The 21,094-nt window shown below is 33.3% G+C and overlaps 1 pseudogene; it reads right to left on the bottom strand.

Moving 5' to 3' along the window:
* Positions 1-12,018: 12,018 nt before the first annotated feature.
* Positions 12,019-13,527, bottom strand: LOC143623191 (F-box protein At5g07610-like; annotated as a pseudogene).
* Between the last annotated feature and the right edge of the window lie 7,567 nt (positions 13,528-21,094).

Below are 21,094 nucleotides of genomic sequence, written 5' to 3'. Positions count from 1 at the left end.
TATTGTGAATGGTACAACAAAGTAATAAACCGTTACAAGAATGCATGATTTTGACACAGGAATGACTAAAGTGGAAATCGAGACTACGGGAAGGAGGAGGGCTGCGGTTTTCAACATCAAATGGATAATACATACCATAACGATCAAATACACCAACAGATTTAGAATTATTATTAATATTGTTATCATAGCGGTGGGTGAAGCGTGTGTGAGTCAAAAGCGATCGCCAGTGTTTACATAACGAAGGATGGAGGTAACAGGAAGCCGTATAAGGATCTCGGTTAAAAGGTCTTCGTTGGGACCGATAATTAGTGCTACAGATTGAGTCGATTGAAGATCCGAATCCTCCATGGAAGCAGTGTTAGGGTTTTGTTTGTTTTTTTAAGCACAAGTCAGTCTCAAAACATAACATAATCAGTTACATTACTTGCAGGTGGAGAAGAGGCGACAGCGATGAGGTTGGAGGAGATGGTGACTGCTTCAAGGTGGAGTAGAGGAGAGAATCGATAAATTATATTAACAATGAAATTAGTCAAACATCGTATTCTCCAACCCTAATTCCGACTCAATTGACGCCTTTAATGCTTCACAACCAGGAAAATGAATCGTAGATTCAAAACTTGCTTGAATCTTGAGATACAAGCTGTTATTTGGGTGGGCTTTTGATTCATATCTGAAAAACACAATTATGGTAGTGGTCGTCGGAGATTGTGGTGGATTGTGTGTGGTAGTGGGTGTATGTGTGGTTTGGCTAGAGAGAGAGATCGGAACTTGACCGAAGAAGATGACCTGTGTGAGGAGGCTGCCACTGACCAAAGTGCCACTTGAGATAACATGAACTGACGCACCAGACCATCCTAGTTAAAATCTAATTTCTATCTTTTTATATTGTTTTTTTTTAAATCAAGGGTAGAGTAGTCTATTAATCAATAAATTTTAATAAAATGGATATATATGTAATTTATATGTTTAATGAAGGGGAAATATGTAATTAATTTTTTAGATTGGGTATATATGTACTTAATGATATTAAGAATCTATACATACTATTAAAGTAAGAAACAATTTCCACATGTCACAATTCTAGGGTGTCCACATATGATGTCACCTCATTGTCATGTCACCCCTTACCTTTCTTAAGCATTCCAACTCACCAAGTAACATATATCTAACCCATTAACCCATTTAAGCTTATTTTCTCGCGGGTCTTGGATATCCATTTAACCCATTAACCCGTAAATTCAAATACTATATTTTAGTTTAAACTATAACATTTCTTAATTTTTTACCCTAATATATCATGTTTTTCTCTCTTTCTCTAATAGCCGGATCTTCTTTCATCCTCTCCAGTATTCCGGTCAATCCAAATCTATATTTTTATTAATCATTTTCCAGTAAGTTTCTATTATATATTAAACTTCCGATTCCGATTGTTTATATATGTATTTCCGACAATATTATATTTTCTTCCGGTTATTGTTTCCTCTAATCTTTTTATGTTTCATTTCATTGTTAACTGATTTTATTAAAATCAATTTAGATTGTAAATAAAGAACGGCGATGTCTATAATATTTGACCGTGTTTACGTTTTTCCGGTTAGTATTGCCGGTAATTTTTTCCGGTTATGTATTATACTTATAACAATGATTCTTTTATATTTGTTTGTAATTTTTTTTATTTTTCGTGTTCTTTTGTTTGACATGTTGTTAATCTATGTTGTAGGTTAATCAAAATCGAAGATTTCATGGTTAAAAACGATATTTGTTATTTTCCGGTAAGACATTCATTTTTTTCGGTTACAAATTAAAAATCAAATGTTCCATAATATCAACATTAATATTCTACTTTATAATTTCATGTCAATGCCAAGACTAAAAGATCCTCATTTCTCTTGAAATTATACAAAAAAAAATCCGACATTCTATGGTCATTCTCACAATATCGTTTTTCCGGTAACACCTTTTAAATTTTCTGGTTATTAATTATAATTCAAAAATCCATAAAATCAATATTGATATTCGATTTTATTATTTCAGGTTATTGTCCAACTCATATTATCTAATTTCAAGGATTGATAATGACTTTATAAGATTTATTTTTTTATATCGATGTATATTTATTTTTTGAATAGTCATGTATATTCATTTTCATTAATTTGTTCATGTATATCGGAGATGTATTTTTTTCCGGCGTGCGTTAAAATACATATTTAATTATCCCATTAATACAAATTATTTAGTTTGACATTCCTTAATTGTTTAAATAACCGAATTAATATCATAATTATCCCATAATTTGACTTTCCACAATTGTTTAAATAACTTTCCTTATTTTAATTTATATACTATAATACTTTAAATATTCCATAATAATTATCCCACAATTTATATACTTTAATTATACATAATTTACATAATAAAAAGTTCTCATAAATTTGAATTTCTAATTAATGTCCATAATAATGGTTTGACCAACATTTACATGGAATATATATCAACATGTTTCCAATTTACAAGTTACCGTTCATACTATTACAAATTCAAAATTCGTTCTAAGTGTTAAAACAACTCATAACTTCAATTCTTTATTTTTGTTTACCTTACTATTATATAATTTTGACATTTTATAAAAAATTAATTTGAAATTAGTTATCCATAATTTACATAATAATAAGTTCTCTAAAATTAATGGTCCATAATCGGTAGATAATAATAAGTTTACTAATTTACATAAGTAAGTAAATGAAGGTCTCGAATTTCTCTATGGTATTGGTCTACATTTTTGGTATATTATTTAAATTTGAATTTCTATTTATTCTCGATAATAATTGTTTGTCAAACATAATTGTTTCTATATATGTATGACTAACATAAGTAATTAATTTATACCAAATTCAATGCTTTGAATTTGGTAACTTTAAACATTTTTGGTATATGATTAACCATTAATTTATAATTATGGTCCATATTAATAATAATGATTTGACTAAAATATATTATTTTATATACATTTAAATTTTGACTATATTGTTACACTTAAACAACTTAACCTAATCGTGTTTATATAGGTTAATAAGTTAAGGACCGTATACAATATATACAATATACAATATACATTTAAGTTTTTACTATAGTGTTAAGGACCGTATTTTCATAAATTACAAAAATATCTCATTCACATTATGTTTAATTTAGACATTATTAAAATTATACTTTACAAGTTCGTTATTATTTATATTTATCTTATAGAGTTATATTCTAATATTATATTCTAACAAATTTGTTATTATTTACAATAATTTACAATAGTTGCCAAATGTTAGAGATTGGTTTATAATTTACAATATTTACAATAAGTAATTTCAATTTATTTCCCCCAATTAAAATTCAAATTAACTTTCTGGTAATTGTATACATTATGGTATATGATTTAGACTTTATTTTGTAATAATGATAATTAATAATGATTTGATTATAATTTTCAACATTTATATGAACTTTACCAAAATAAGTTATAGACTTTAAATTAGCAAATCGAAATTCAAAATTATCTTCCAATCTATTTCAAATTTAAATCCAATATTATAATCTCTACAACTACTACGAATTATTTCGTACTTACGTTTTAAATATTACACGGGTCTGAAATATATTGTTAGTTCAAATATTATCATTTGGAACCTTATTGAACTATTACCCGTGTTTGAAAAAATTAAGTATATATTTTGCAAGTTCTTATGTTATTTTTTTTATATTTTCAAACGTGTGTAACACGGGCTCTAATCTAGATATCAATAATAACGATTATTTATTCCCATAAGGAAAAATTAAGTATATATTTTACAAGTTCTTATGTTATTGTTTTTATATATTTTCTTTTCGTAAAATAACTATTTGTGAACATGGAATGTTTTCAAAATTTATACATACTATTCCCATAAGGAAAAAGAGTTTTCTAAATAATTCGGTCAGAAATTCACAACTTCTCAAAATATGGCATTAAAATTACAAAATATCACCAAATGTAATTAGGGTTGGCATTAACTTTTGTAATTATCTCTATATTATTTAGTAAAATAAATTATCTTTATTTTAATTTTTTTCAAATTAACTAATTTGATTTTAATTTTTGTAACTATTTCTAAATAAGTAGTATTAATCAGTAAAATTAAAACTGGTTTGATTTTAATTTTTGTGATATGTCATTAACCTTTGTAATTATCTCTATATTATTTAGTAAAAATAACAGAACACAAGTTTATTGTTTTGATATTTTTTTATTATTCATAAAATTCAGTCATAACCTTCAATTTAATATATGTAACTTCAAAGTTTAATTAGAAAAATTTAATAAGAAAATATACATTTATATATTTCCGTTTTTAAATAATATCCTTAATTTATGCTTAATATATATAACATATTTTAACCTATTTTAAATTCAGAATTTGACCAATCTTTCAACAAAGTTTTAAAGGTTTTAATATAATGTTACATATATATTATGTTTTTAAATATGTTCCCCCGTGTGTAACATGGGTACTATCCTAACTCGTGTTTAATATGTGTGTTAAATGACATTTGGAATCTGAAGATTAAATTTAAGGTAACACTTATTCAATAACTTAGTTATGTAGTTGATTACTCTAAATTTTTACTTTCATTGTTCACTTTGTGTTTTCTGTTTAAGTTATTAGTTTAGTTCATAACTAGAAACTTAAAAGAACGTACAATAAACTTCCATAATCGTTTATTTTGTTTGTCAGGTTGTGAATGTAATTTGTTTTTTTGGTGAAATTTTGAAGAAGTTGATGGTTGTAAATTTGACTCCGACATGTTTAGATCTTCTTTTGGTCCCTCCATTTTATGTGTTTATTTAGTTTGTTTTAGTATTAAGCTTGTATTAAGATAATCAGAATAATCAATAGTTTGGTTACTAAGTTATGTTTATTATGTGTGTTTTTTTAATATGACAGTGAAAAAATATTATGACTTTGATAACCAGTTTGTTGCATTCTTTTTAAAAAGCATATGAATTCTTAAGATCGCGGTTATAAAGTTATGTTAAATTTTATGATTTTCTAAATGTTTTCTTGTAACATTTTATGATTGTCTATATTTTTTATGGTAATAATTACATTCATATATTTTGTTTTTAGTTTTACATAATCTTCTAGATATTAATGTTAACGTAAACTCATTATGACATACATTAACATTTTAATTTAATACTTAATCAGGTTGGTATGTTAAACACTGGTTGAAATTAGATAATACAGTTTAATACAGTTTAAAAACGAATCGGGGACTCGATTAGACAGAAAATTTTGAAGTTCATACTAGGATAATATTGTTTAAATATTTTCATGACTTTGCTAATATAGACAAGTTTGCATAACTATTAACTTTTTATGTAAACAATGTTACTCTATAATATTTTGTTTAGGCCATTTTAATGTTAATATATGGTTATCTATTTATGAAAATTTATGGTTATCTATATTGATTTTGTTATTTATCTATTTTAACCCGTGTGTAACACGGGTACTATCCTAGTGTGATATATGTAAATGCCCTATTTTATAAAATAAGCTTAATTTAGTGTTTTGTTTAACTTTTTTAGCCTATGTTTATAAGCTTATATAAGTTAATTTAAAGAAGCTTATTTGAAGATGTTTTTTAGCTTATTTGAATAAGCTTATTTGTTTAAGGTGGTAAATTACTCATTTGTCGTCAAATGATGATGGATTAATAATATTAATTAAAGCAACTATTACTAAACAAATTAAAGAATAATAGATTTAACAACTTATTAAGATGTATAATCAACTTGTAGAATATAAGCTAATCCAAACACTTAAAAAGAACTTATCAAATAATAAAAAATAAACTATAAGCTACTTTAAAATATAAGCATAAGCTAAAAAACAAAGCTAGGCCAAACACCCTCTAAGACAAGAGAACACACAAACATTTATTATTATTTTTTAATGAAATGTCTCGTAAAAAAAACACATTACATACTATCACGTTCACGCTGGTCTGAGTGGTGCAGACAAAGAGGTGGAGCGTAACTTCTAGAGAAAAACAAACACTACCTACCAATGTTTTAAAAACCGGTTCTTTACCCGTACCGGATTGGACTAAAATTAAATGGTATAACCGGTTGAATCGGGTTATAACGAATGTTCAACCGGTTGAATAATTTATCTTATAATTTCCTATAAATGTATCTTCAACTTTAAAAATAACCCAAAATTAAATGATTCATTAATTAAAAATAATCAAAAAGTTAATCCATATTAAAAAAAAGTAATACAAAAACACTCAATTTTAGAAAAAAGTCTTAAAATTTACACATTTCAATGTTAATTGTTGGATTAAAAGTAATATGGGTCTCGCAAATATCAAAAATTTCTTGGACTTAAAATCGATTTACTGGTAAAAACCGGTATTTTAGAAAAAACCATCGTGTTCGATGTTTTAGCAAACCAGGTTAACTGATTCAAACTACCGGTTTGAACAGGTTCTTAAAACACTTCACCTACCCCATGATGGTTGGTCTACACGAGTCATATAGGTTTATACAGATAGTATGCAGACAACTTTAAATGAGTGTTCTAAACAAGAGGGGCATTAATATTGCCCATATTAGTGGAGTGATATATTCACTGATAAAAAATTATAAAATTGTTGGTTTTAATGACGTTTTAGTTATTTATAAATATATAATATAGAATCAAAGCATTTGATATTAAGGTATAAAAAACATAGTATTAGAACAGATTGAAAATTAAGTGACCTAATCGAGACATATTAAAAGTTGAGTAATCTTATTAAAAAAATAATAAAAATGTACGAGTAAATTAATTAAAACACACTCAAAACTTGGTTACTATTATACGATATCTTCCCATCATAAAAAGTTACGTTTCATCCATGGGTATCTTATTATTAGAAAGATAATTCTTTCACCTCCGCGCATTAGTAGCATGAATAGTTAAGGGGGTTTAAAAGCCAAACAAGTTATGAACTACTTGATATTTTGTTTGTTAAAAGCTCAAATAAAGACAAAACATATTAAAGAATAATTGATATTATATAAAATAAAACTAAACTATATAATATATTACTTATATTAAATACAATAGCTATAACAATATAAACACATAATCATAAATATATATTAAAAAGGTACAATAGCTTGAGACTGAAAACTACTCTCAAGTCAAGTTCAAAATTCATAAAACGTTTGAAAAAATAATTTATTTGGGTAGGCAATTGAATCATGCAATCAATATATTATACATTGTTATGTGTTATCAAGCTTGGAAGGCGTGTCAGATGCCGACACGCAACTAAAAAGTGGAGAAAATTGTGATGTGGATACCCAAGAGGATAGCCATCTCGCGAAAACAAGAAGGATTTGGGGAAGAAGTGGAGGTGTGAAGTCGAGGGGAACACCATGTTGCTATTGTGGCATGATGTGGTGAACCCTGCAACCACAACACGTAGCTGCACGGCCTAAGTTTACAAAACTTCAACATAAGTTTGATACGATCACATAGATACATTTTACTATATAAAAAAAGGTTGTAATGTTTTCGATTTTATACTATCTTATAGATACATTTTACTTTATGACCAAACTTAAACATCTTGTCAACACAAATCAAAAAAACAAAAAAGTGCAGTTACTACACCAATGGCCATCACAACTCTAACATGTGCCACTTTAATGAACCAAAACTTTACATTTTAAAACAGAATACAACACCTTAATTAGAAAAACATAAACAGCCCTAATTGTCTTCTAGAAAGAAGACAAGGTTTCGATGTAACGATGAAAACTTACGAATTTAAGGTAGTTGTTTTTGGGACTACATAACTCCTTAAACCTCTTGTCGTGAACATTGTACCTTATCAGTTTCACGTTAGTTAACATCACCAAAAAATGTATCTTCTTCTTCCTTACCTCTAACCACATCAACAACTCTAAAAGCACCGCAACCAGTGGTGGACCCAGGATTTTTCACCAATGAGGCCCCAATTTTTTCGGCGTTTATATTTTACGGGTCAGTCGCTGTTAGGTTGGGTCGGAACGAGAAACATAATAGAAAAGAATTTCATAATAAGGTATTCACAAAAAATGTTTTCACAATTTTTGAGTTGTCGCATACCAATCATTTTCTAACATTATTCACATTTGTATCAATTTGCTTCATCAGAAAATTTACTTTTATTTCATAACTGTTAAAAAGCCAATACTAGACAACATCAACGTCAAACAAAAACCAAAACATCCTTGATAAAATAAGTACAAGAAAAATCACTCTTAAGTACTTGAGCAAGAAACAAGGATAAAAGATAAGACTAAAATCTACACATTTAACAACTTCGAAACAAACGTATCCAACATGTTAGGACTTAGGAGAACCTAGAAGCACCTTTTAGTCGTAAATAATTGAAAAAAAAAAACCTCAAAAACAGGATTTAGATACCCTCGAACCCGTAACCTATTGTATACTAATAAAAGAAAATAATTCTGGACACATGGCATTCTGAGGTTAATTCTCACCATCAAATTCCCGTCAAAATCACTTCTCTTCTATTGATGGAAAAGAAAAAAATTTTGGTTCTAAATATAGTATTGATTATTAATTCAGCTTACCGTATTAATTGATCAATCTCCATTTATTGAATTATTAATGCCATAATTATATTCTAAACATTTTTAATATGAAAAAATATTAATATAATAATTACGTGTCATAAATATATTTTCTTTAAATTGAAATGTATATATAAAAGAGTTTATGTTTAAAAAGTATATTAACATTCAATTTTTTTTAGACATCTTCATATTGAAAATAACTATAATATTTTTTTTTAAATATTCACTCTTAAAAATCATAGACAAATTTTCATTTTTATATATATTATAAGACTATTGTGATAGTTGAACACCAGTGTATTTATAAGGACAACATGAAGGCTGTTTAAAAGAGAAATATGGTGTCTTTTTTTTGTCTATGGTCGGGTATGGATATATAGCATTTTCGTGAAAGATTTTAGCTACATCTTTCGCATCTAAAAGTTTCATTGTTTTAAATATTGCTTCCAATGGCATTGCTTCATTATTATTATTATTATTATTATTATTATTATTATTATTATGTACTGATGTAGAACAACTCATTCTCAATTTAAAATTCAAATATATTTGATGATATAAAACGACTATATTTGTAATACATTTTTTTACATAATATAAAGTGACTTAATTATCTTTTTTATTTATTTTAAATTATTTATTGAAACTCGTACATTAATTTATCACGTGTAATACACAGATTTTTAAAGCTAGTTTACCACTACACCTAAATCATTTTGATAATATGGGTTCCATTTATTAATTTTTATGTGGTCCATGCAAAATTTAGCATACCACCTCTAATTTTTTTTTAAAAAAACATTGGTGTCCCAGGACCCCGATCCTCTTAATGTGGGTCCGCCCCAGACTGCAACACTCATATTGAAAGATCAAGCACGGGAAATCACCCAGAAGCTCGTCAAGCTGCATCCGATACTTGATAAACCACCCCGAATGATTTGCCAGCATCTCGTACACATTCATGCGCAAAATATCCTTATTGTGATCCATGCATAATACTAGATGTAGATGACCTCTAGATTCCCCAAAATACATTATCACTATAATTTTATCAGACACCAATTCCTCCAGTATGAGCAACATTTGCGACTGTTCAATATATAATTGAGGTAAAGGAAATTACTGCTACTTGGATAATAGGGAGCCCAATAAACGACACCATTCCAGTAAACCGGGTTGTGGAAGATGGGTTTTGGCGCATTGAAAGATTTGATACAAATATTCCATTTCCTCTTATTTGAATCTGAAACAAGTCTCTATCGGGCCCTAACTCACAAATACAAGCCATAGTCCATATGTTTTTCGGGAGCGATGGGATGAATGCAAATTGCTTGGTGGTGGGATTGAACACATAATATTCACGAGCATGATTGTGAAAGGCTGAACAAAGTAATAAACCGTTACAAGATTGCTCGATTTTAACACCGGAACGATTAAAGTAGACAACGAGACCATGGAAAGGAGGAGGGCTGCGGTTTTCAACATCAAATGGAACATATTACATATATTCCATAGCGACCAAATAGATCCAGAGGAGATTTTGAAAGGTTATTATTATTATTATTATTATTATTATTATTATTATGGCTTAAAAGTAATCGCCAATATAAAAATTGGTTGTGGCTCAATGGTAGAGCACTCACTTTACTAGTGAGAAGTAAGGGGTTTAAACCTTACTATCACCAATTTATATGGGAGATATGAGGGATGACCCTAGCTTGCCAGGGTTCGAGTCCTGATCTCACCCGGTTTTACCGGCTCCTCGCTGTCGTGCCGTTTGGCGGGCGCGGGGGTCGGGTTTTATCCGGTGAATCCCTCAATAGGTGGACCGCTAGGGGCTCCGTCTGTTCGGACTAGTGGCCGGCTCGGACTACCTTTTGCGAATGGGGGCCACGTACGGAGTACCCGGCGTTACTTAGTTGGCCGTTAAAAAAAAGCAATCGCCAATGGTTAGATACGGATTTGAAATGAAGGATGGAGGTAACAGGAAGCCTGAGAAGGATTTCGGTTAAGAGGTTATCGTTGGAACCGATTAGTGTTCCAGATCCTCCATGTTTATGTGTGTTGAAGAGATTGTATTTATAGTGTGTTTGATTTAGTGTATGTATGACGTTAAGTCTTAACATTAGGGTTTCAAGCGAGGAAAAAGTTAGGACATGGCTTCTATAAATGGACTGAACCGAATCGAATCGGACGAGACATTGTGAGTGTTCGTCCGCTAAGTTTTTATCGGACAAACGGGCGGTTCATGAACATTCTACCGAACGAAAATACGTGTCCATGTCCATCCATTTAGGAATTGAGTTTGTTCGTGTTTGTTTGTGTCCGTTCGTAAATATTGTAAACAAACACTAACATGCCCTAATAGGCACTAATGTACAAACGAACACTAAATGAAACTCATAAACATTCATGGATAAACGTACATGAACGATTCTAATGAACAAATAAACATAAGGGCATGAGGGCCAGATAATCAAGTAGAAAAACAATTAAATAAAACATATTAATTAAATAATTACATAATATTATACATTACAAAACGGACGGACATAAACCAACCTAATGGATATTACCAAACGTTCACAAATACTATTGAACGAACGTGGCCTCTATCAATGTTCGTTCATTAAGCTTACCTAACAAATATTTTTTGTTCATGTCCGGTTCTTTTGTTAAACGGACGAACATAAACGAACTTCTCGTCGAAAGGACCGTCGGACGTCGACGTCCACTTTGTTTACATCCTTAAAGGTTGAAACACCATAAAGTTACTTTGATAACATTTTAGTTTTTTTAATTTAGGATTTTTTGTTCCGAACGACATTAAGGTAGTATTCAACTAGATTCATGTTTTTTTTTATTTGAATCGGATGATATCAAATATGATCATTCAAGATGATTTCAAATTTCAGTGATCAAGATTCAAACATTATATGTGATTCAATTCGCTTCTAAAAGTTTTTGGTTTATTATGTTGTATATCACTTTAATTTATAAATTCTTAATTTCGTGCCTTATTTTACTGGTATGACAAGCAAACTGCAAACAAATAGAGACTAAGATGAGGAAATAAAACATAAAACATATAGAAATACTAAAAGTGTTTGTAATCATAGCCTTCTTAGTGATATGGAAGCGAAGCAAGTTAAAGTGGCGAATCAGAAAAGTGACATCCGCCATTTGAAATGGCGGAACACCCAATAAAAGTACCAAATCCTCCATTTCAAATGTCGGAACACAAGATAATTGTCCACCTCACCGACACAACCTGACATGCCCTTTATATAATCTGAGGTCCGACACGAAAGAGTCTACCATCATGATTGGCGGACAAACATCAAGCTAGACTGAAGGACATGAGAAGGGACACGGTCCCAAACAGTACATGTAAGTATGTAACATGCCAGATTCTTGCTTCAGAGGTTAGGATACTGAGATACCTCATTTTAATCAAGATATGCATGATGCTTAAATAGAATGATTGCTATATATGGTTGCTGATTAACTACTTGATAACAAAACTTAAAACAATCCAGTGATATCTAGATAAAGCACAGTTACTGCACCAATGGCCATCACAATTCTAACAGGCTGTTGAACCAAAAATTTACTAATATTTTTAAAACACAATCCAACACCTTAATAAGGATAAACATAAGCAACCCTAACTGTCTTCTAGAAAGAAGACAAGGTTTCGATGTAACGATGGTACCTTAAGAGACCATAGTAGTAGTTGTTGCACCTACATAACTCCTTAAAACTCTTGTCGTGAACGTTGTACCTTATCATCTTCTCGGGAGTTTCCAGCATCAAGAATGTATCTTCTTCTTCTTTACCTCTAACCACATCAACCACTAGAAAAACATAGCCGTATTGATTGACCATCTCCTGAAAAGCACTCAAATGCTCATCAAGCTGTATTCGATACTTGACAAACCACCCCGAATGATCCATCAACATCTCGTAAACAATTAAACTAGTTTCTTCACGTTCGGTTTCTGATATTAAATGTAGATGACCACTCAATTCCCCAAAATACATTGTCGATATTTCATTAGACATCAACCCCTCCTGCACGGACGACGTTTGCAACCGTTCAACATCTAATTTGAAGTAAAGGAAATCATCGTCATTTCGAAAATCAGGGGTCCAATAAACAGCTCCATTCCAGTAAACCGGTTGGCTGAAGTTCGGGTTATGATCAGAGAAAGATTCACCACAAATCTTCCATTTCCCGGTATCAGACGAGTAGATTTGAATCTGAAACAAGTCTCCAAGAAAATCTAAAAGAGTAACACAAACAACTTTGTAGTGCACACAATGTGTTGGATGAAATGCCAGAGCCATAGACCAGATGAGGTTCGGGAGCGGTGGGATAAATGCGAGTTGCTTGGTGGTGGGATTGAATACATAATATTCAATATCACCATTATTGTAAGGGGTAGAACAAAGTAATAAACCGTTACAAGATTGCTCAATTTTGACACCGGAACGATTAAAGTATAAGTTAAGACTGCGGAAAGGACGAGTGCTTCGGTTTTCAACATCAAATGGAATATATATACCATAACGACCAAATATACCAAGAGATTTTGAAATGTTATTATTATCATAGCGGTGGGTGAAATGCGTGTGAGTCAAAAGCAACCGCTAGTGTTTAGATACGGATTTGAAACGAAAGATGGAGGTAACCGGGAGACGGATAAGGATTTCGGTTAAAAGGTCATCGTTGGAACCAATTACTGCTACAGATTGATGATCGGAATCATCCTCCATGGAAGCAGGTCTGGGTTATCTTTAATTTGGGACTGGTAGGTTTCCCAGAGTTATTGAAGCTTAATTACGTAATGATTTGTTAACTTCTTGAATAATTCGTATATGGACTCTTTCATTAGATATGGTCAGAGTTTGTTTATAGGGACCTTGTTTCAGTTTAAAAAAAAATTTGAATAAATTGTTTTATAAGATCATGTTTTTAATTAATTAAAACCTTTAACAATAAAAAGACAAATTTTAGAAATGACATCTCACATATTTTTAAAATAATAACAAACAATTCATATATTAAAATGCACATAGTTATAAAATAAAAATGCACATGGTTATAGAAACAAAATCCGGTAACGTTTGAAAAGGTTGTCCCTATACAAGTCGTATATATGACACATGGTGTCCGGATATATTGCCTAGCGTCCAAATATCTTGTGCCAAAAAAATATGATAACAAGTCGAAAACTAAAGTTACATCATGGGTCCCAATCATGATGTCGGACTTTAGTCATATCTATTTACCCATAAGGCTATGTGTAGTGGAGGGGCTACAAAATAAGGTGTTTTGTACAAAGTTATATCCGAAATATTATTATACCTTTTTCCTTAATTATGTAAATCGTATAACCACATGTGATTATACGATTTACATAATTCAGATGTATGCCTAGTTCTGAAATGGGTTTTGATCAAAGATAACAAGGTGTGACTATGTCATGTTATATTGTGCGGTGATATATTCTAGAAACTTGCGTCAATCAAGTGTATCTGATATAATCCTTCAAGAATGTACTTTGATGAATCAGATGTGGATATCATAATCATGATAACCCTTCTCATAAAACCTTTAAGAAAAAATGTTTTGATTCCTAACTAGTTTTTGATTGAAAATATGTCTATTTCATTGTTGTGTTTGTTATTTGTGCAAATGAAGTCCCTCAAGACCTCAATCACGTATTCATCTAAACTAAAAGGCTAAGAAAAATTTATATGTTTAAAAAGTTTAGGGCCTAGTTTTTTCGAGCCTAAAACCCAAGTTGTTAACTACATTTATTTATGTCCAAATATACCTGACATAAATGTTCAATCATCAAACTTATAGCCAACTACATTAATTAGTTAATGCCAACCACGTAAGTAAATATCAACTACACAAGTTATTGACAACTACCATGAGTAAAATTTAGAGTTAATGTCCATTTTCGTCCCTGTGGTTTGCTGCTTTCGCCACTTCAGTCCAAAGTTTGAAATTTTGTCAATTTAGTCCTTATGGTTTTAAACATTTGCCAATTATGTCCTCTTGTCTAACGGCATCCAACTATGCCGTTAGTTTAAGGGGTATTTTTGTCTTTCTCCTGTTTATGTTTAGTTAATGGCCAGTTTTGTCCCTGTGGTTTGATATTTTTGCTACTTCAGTCCAAAGTTTGAAAATTTTTCAATTTTATTTTTAATTTATTCAGTTTTTTTTTTCTTTTTTTTGTCTATAGCCCTTAAGAGCATAATCCAAGCCCAAAACCATCGAGCATCGACCAAACAGGTTTACGTTTACTCTGTCGATAACAATAATCATACCTCCTCGTATTTAGTTTCTAGACATTTTCTAAACTCTCCCCCATGGTGGAATTCATTGGTAAAGTGGTCAAGGTAATTCCCTAAAACCGTACTATACCGATAAAACTAAAATCGTTTATTTAGTTAATGCATAATAGTTACGGTTTAGAGATTAACATATTGTAGCAAACATCTTGGTCGAAATCACATCAGGAGGTGGAATATCCAGCATTTCCATGTTTGCTCTAGAAATCGATACACTAGATCGCATGTGTGTTCTTTAAATTGTGGTGTTGTTCTTGAATTCTTTATACCGACTACAATTCTAGGGTTGAATTCGACGAATTCAAGAACAATACCAAGATTTGAAGAACACACAATGCGATTTAGTGCATCGATTTCTTGAGTAAACATGGAAATGCGGGATATTCGACCTCTTGATGTTGATTTCGACCCTGATGTTTGCTACGATATGTTAATCTCTAAACCCTAACTATTATGTATTAATCAGAGAAACGATTTTAGTTTTTTCGTGTAGTTCGGTTTTAGGAAATTACCCTGACCACTCTGCCAATGAACTCCATTATGGACTGATGTAGCAAAAAAAAAAATACTGAATAAATTAAACATAAAATAGAAAATTTTTCAAACTTTGGACTGAAGTAGCAAAAGTATCAAACCACAGGGATGAAACTGGCCATTAACTAAACATAAACAGGAGAAAGACAAAAATACCCCTAAAACTAACGGCATAGTTGGATGTCGTTAGACGGGGGGACGTAATTGGCTAATGTTTAAAACTATAAGGACTAAATTGACAAAATTTCAAACTTTGGACTGAAGTGGCGAAAGTAGCAAACCACAAGGACGAAAATGGCTATCAACTCTAAAATTTAAATACAAAGTACAACCAAAATGAGAAGTGCGAGAAGAATTATAATCCATTGATCTTAAATTTGAATGATATAGATTAATTTAAGAATAAAAATTGATGAAAAAGACATGAATGTAATAACTAATAACATACTTATGATAACTTTCTCTCTCCACATGCAAGACATATGTCAATTCCTCCCTAATTTAAAACGTCTATAACTTTTTCATACGTCATTTTTTTAGAAATTTTTTTTACCGTAATAACAAACGTTTTTTTTATCTTTAATATGAATATCATATTGTTATATAAAAATTAATGTCATATTGTTATTGTCTTCAACATTCGCTTAATTTGAGAAAAATATTGTCATGTTCAATGTGTATTACGTTCAACTCATTGTGTAATATGTAGTTTCCATTGTGTTTTACATTTAAGGTCATTGCATTATATGTATTTTACCGTTGTATATTACGTTTCAGGTCATTGTGTTATATGTATCCATTATTGTGTTTTACGTTTCAGGTTAACGTGTAATATGTATTCATAATTGTGTTTAGTATTAGATATTTATTGGTATTTTTCATTACATTTACATATTATTATAACAAAACGGTGTTATTAGTATTTAAAAAAAACACAATAACAAAGAGAAAGAAACAATGACAAAAAAAGACACAATTGTAAGTAAAAAGACACAATGACGTATTTTTTTTAAATTTTTATATAACAAAATCATAATCATATTAAAACAAAAAAAAAACGCTTGTTATTATGGTGCACTTTTTAAAAAAAATATATCATAAAAAAAAGTTACAGACGTTTTAAAATTATGAGAGAATTAACATGTGACTTGTATGTGGAGAGAGAAAATATGTACTATTACTTTTATACCATTTTTCCTTTGGTCTCCACTTGACACATGTCAATTTTTTATGGCTTCTCACGCTTCTTATTTTTTTGTCCTTTGTAGAATAACTCAATCCCTACTACCACATGGCCGGCTCCGAAAAGACGAATTTTTTTTGGGCCTTAAGTAAAAAAAAACATTTTTTTGGGTTTAAAAAATTTAATTATAAGTGGGCTTACTTACTACTTAGTTATGATTTGAGTTGTGTAAAAAACTTGTATATAAAAATAAACATAAAAATGTCTCAACTAAGACGAGAACCTACAACCTTTTGGTTAGATGTCATACATCTTTGCCACTAGACTAAGCTAGTAATTATGAAATTATGCTAAAACATTGGTTATACATAATTTTGTTTTTATAAAGATACATTAAAAAATTCTAAATTTTTTTTCGGGCCTAACGGGGTGTCGGGCCTGTGGCCGTCGACTACCCGGCAACACCCCTAGGCCGCCCTGTACTACCATATAGCCTCTTAATCCCCTACATTATAATAAGATAGTTAGGCCAGACCAACTCGACATGTCCGAGTTTATTACCAACATTCATGTAAACTGAAGAGGTAGGTCCCAGCAGAGCCCAGTTGGACCCGCAAGACTCACCTTCAAAAGAGACGTCTGCGCAGAAACCAACTGGATACGCAGGACCCACCATGCTCAGAGACGTGACGTCCTTACGCGCAGTACGCAAGCTGTTCTCCAGGAAATGCCTCCCAATGGTGAAGTACTCTGCCTGTTCCCGCAGCTGCGGATACAAGCCATTAGGGAAGGCCACCCGCGCAGCAAGGCTACACGCACAAGGCACTTAGCTCTCATTCAGTGTCACCTGAAGGAATGAGCAAAGCCGGGAACAATCCCGCACAAAGGCGGGAGGGGGAATACTCCCGCCCAAAAGCCAGTCCGTACGATACGGGAAGATCTTTTGTACTGTACCTGACGAGGTATGGGCAAAAGATCTGACTAAGGATACGACAGCTTATTGACAACAGTATGGCGAGCAGCATGCTCTTGTACTGTATGTCACTATTAGCCGCTGCCTACTCACCAACTCCTGTCATACCACGTGCATAGCCGGCAGTTGGTGGAAAAGGAATAGTACACAGCAGGCCTGGTCACTATCAGCCGCTGCCTACCCACCAACTACCAGCAGGGCACGTGCGTAGGCCACAGTTGGTAGAACAGGAATACCATTCAGCCGGCCACACCTCCTTGGAAACCTACCTTCGGCTATAAATACCCCAAATGGTATGATCATCTCATCTTATCATATCTCATCACATTATCATCATATTATACCTGATATCTGCTCTAGCAATCTCTTAATATACATTTATATTTAAAGAGCAATCTAGTCTGATTCTCACGCCGGAGGGTGGTCACAAGGAGGAACCCCCCCTTCTCAGTGACGAGCTCACGGTGTCTGTTTTGCAGGTTATCAGAAGAACCATCTTTGCCGGGTCTAACCCCTCGTGGGAAACATCTATCTAACCCCCAGGTTATCCGTAATCTGCCCCGAGGTCTGGTTAGTGTTTCTTCATTGGCGCCATCCGTGCATAAAGCTAGAACTTCATTTCTTTTCAGTTTTTCAAACTTCTGGAAAGATGGTTAAAGAAACTCCGGTAACCACAACCCCAGCTACTGGGGGGAATACCGGCTACACAGTCTTTACAAACACTACCCCGGTTACCCAAACCGGGGCAAGTGAAGTAAATTTTACGAACACTACCCCAGTTACCCAAGCTGGGGCAAGTGCAGTAAATAATCGCTCACTGGGATTCACCGATACCCAGTTAGAGAAACGAACAAGACTCCCCCGTCAAACACTCGATGAAGTTAAGGCATGGGCGGAGGCACGTCAGAAGGAATTCCAAGCTGAGTTGGACGAACGCTTGCGTTCCGTCCAACAGGTTGACGAATTCGAAGAATACTTGGACGATGACTCGGAGGAATCCGACACCGACGCGAACCCTCGCCATAGGGCAAAAGGGAAGTGTAAGGAAACAGACTCCCAACCGAGAAGGCGTTTTGGAGAAGCCTTCAAACCAAAAAACACAGGTGGAAATCCACGTGACTTCTCCAAAACATTCAGACCAACTGTGGCAAATGCGGGAACGTCCAAATTTGCAAGGGACATTGCGGAAGCAATCGCCCCAAAAAGTGCCAAACAGATGTCCAACATCGGCACTTATGATGGTATATCTGATCCAGACGATCATTTGAACAGATTCATAGCGGGGGCAACCGTCAGCAATTGGACGGAACCTACGTGGTGTTACATGTTCCAAATGACGCTTGTTGGGCCAGCTAGTGCGTGGTTCGATCGTCTACCGGTCAACCACATCTACGACTGGGCAGACTTCCAACAGAAGTTTAGCCAACACTTCAGCCAACAACGGAAGTATACCGAGGAGCAATGGACAATCCTCAAATGCTTTCGAGAGAAAGATGAATCTTTGCTAGACTTCATCACTCGCTTCAACTCAAAGAAGCTTAGTCTGGGAAATATCAGCGAAGATCTTGTTCGCGCTGCTTTCATCCAGGGCGCGAACGACCCAGAGCTCATCCGCACCTTAATGGGTAAAGATGGCATGCCATCCACATGGGATGCCATCATGACAGCAGCTAAACGCTTTGCGGAAACGGAGAAGCAACTGGGTAGAGATCTCCCACAGAGCACAAACCTCTACACCCAGAAAACAAGAGAAGACAACGTCCTTACCGCCCGATTAAACAAAAAGCGGAAGCTAGGAATTTGGCAGTCAAGGGTAAACTTTGACACCTCATCCGGCTTGCAACATCGGTTAGGCGGAAGGGATAACGTACAGTCAAACCAGAACTCGAGATGGACGCCACTCACCAAAAGCGTCACCGAGATATTCGCCACTGAGGAGCTCCCATGGCCAAAGGCTCCAATAATCCGACATCGTCACAATGCTGATCGGAGCAAATACTGTGACTATCACAGGACAAAAGGCCACAACACTGAAGAATGCATAGACGTGAAGGACATGGTCGAAGCATTTGTCTGAGATGGGACGCTCGCGCACCTCGTGGCGCAATGAACGGTGAGCAGGCTGATGTGTGTAGAACCCCAGCTGGGGAAAACACGAATAAAATTGCAGCTTCAATGTGGAGACTACATGCTGCGTAAAGAACGAGATCCCGAACCAGGTATCGGCTCGATGGCACTCCCATCCCAACAACATGGAAGGGAGCTCAATTACACAGTTTGCATGTAGATCAATTCCAAATTTGTAAAAAGGCCAAGAGCCACTTCTAATGGAAATGATTCTCCTTAGAACATCGACGCTGATGATTTTACATTTATACTTTTATGAACTTTCAACACTGATACCGGTTTTCACCGCATACATAAGTGTGAAAGTCGTTGCGTGGGGAAGTCGGCAAAACCCGCATAAACCCAAAAAAATGGCAAACCTTCACGCAGGTCAGTTAAGGGTAAAGTTTAGTCATCCCACTAAATGAAAGTGCCGGTCTATCCGCATGAATCATGATAGAGGAAACTGCACTAACCTATTAACAACCGCGCGTCGAACGGTTAATTTATTCAACACTGATGCCGGTTTTCACCGCATACATGTGCGAAAGTCGTTGCGTGGGGAAGGCGGCAAAACCCGCATAAACCCAAAAAACGACAAACCTTCACGCAGGTCAGTCATAGGTAAACTGTGGACAACTAAATGAAAGTGCCGGTCCTAACCGCACAAATCATGAGAGGAAATCAAACCTATTGACAACCGCGCGTCGAACGGTTAAGTTATTCAAAACAGAGAATTTCTAACAAAAGGATGAGGAAAACCTACACGCAGGTCAGATATATGTAAAGTTTAGCCATCCTACTAAGTGCAAGTGACGGTCCTACCCGCACAATCACGAAAGAGAAAGCAAAACTTCAACCTATTATCTACCACGTTCAAAGGTTAACTTATCCTAAACACTTAGAAATTTCAAAAAAGATGAGGAAAACCTCCACGCAGGTCAGATGGTAAAGTTTAGCCATCCTACTAAGTGCAAGTGACGGTCCTACCCGCACAATCACGAAAGAGGAAGCAAAACTTCAACCTATTATCTACCACGTTCAAAGGTTAACTTATTCTAAACACTTGGAAAATTGCTAATTTAAACTAAAGTATGCAAGTCATATAACGTTTATAAAGCAAGGAATCCAGTGAAAGTAGCGGTCTTACCCGCACAAAGATTTATATTTCATAATATTCATTACAAGAATGGCCGGGTAACTACCCGCCTACAAGAATATAAATCTATACAAGCTAAATCTATCCTAGCAGTGG

The sequence above is a fragment of the Bidens hawaiensis genome, unplaced genomic scaffold (assembly GCF_021521415.1).
Source record: "Bidens hawaiensis isolate Kalapana, Puna unplaced genomic scaffold, B.hawaiensis_p1.1 tig00003356_1, whole genome shotgun sequence".
NCBI lineage: Eukaryota > Viridiplantae > Streptophyta > Magnoliopsida > Asterales > Asteraceae > Bidens > Bidens hawaiensis.
This window is presented reverse-complemented; position numbering and strand designations above follow the sequence as displayed.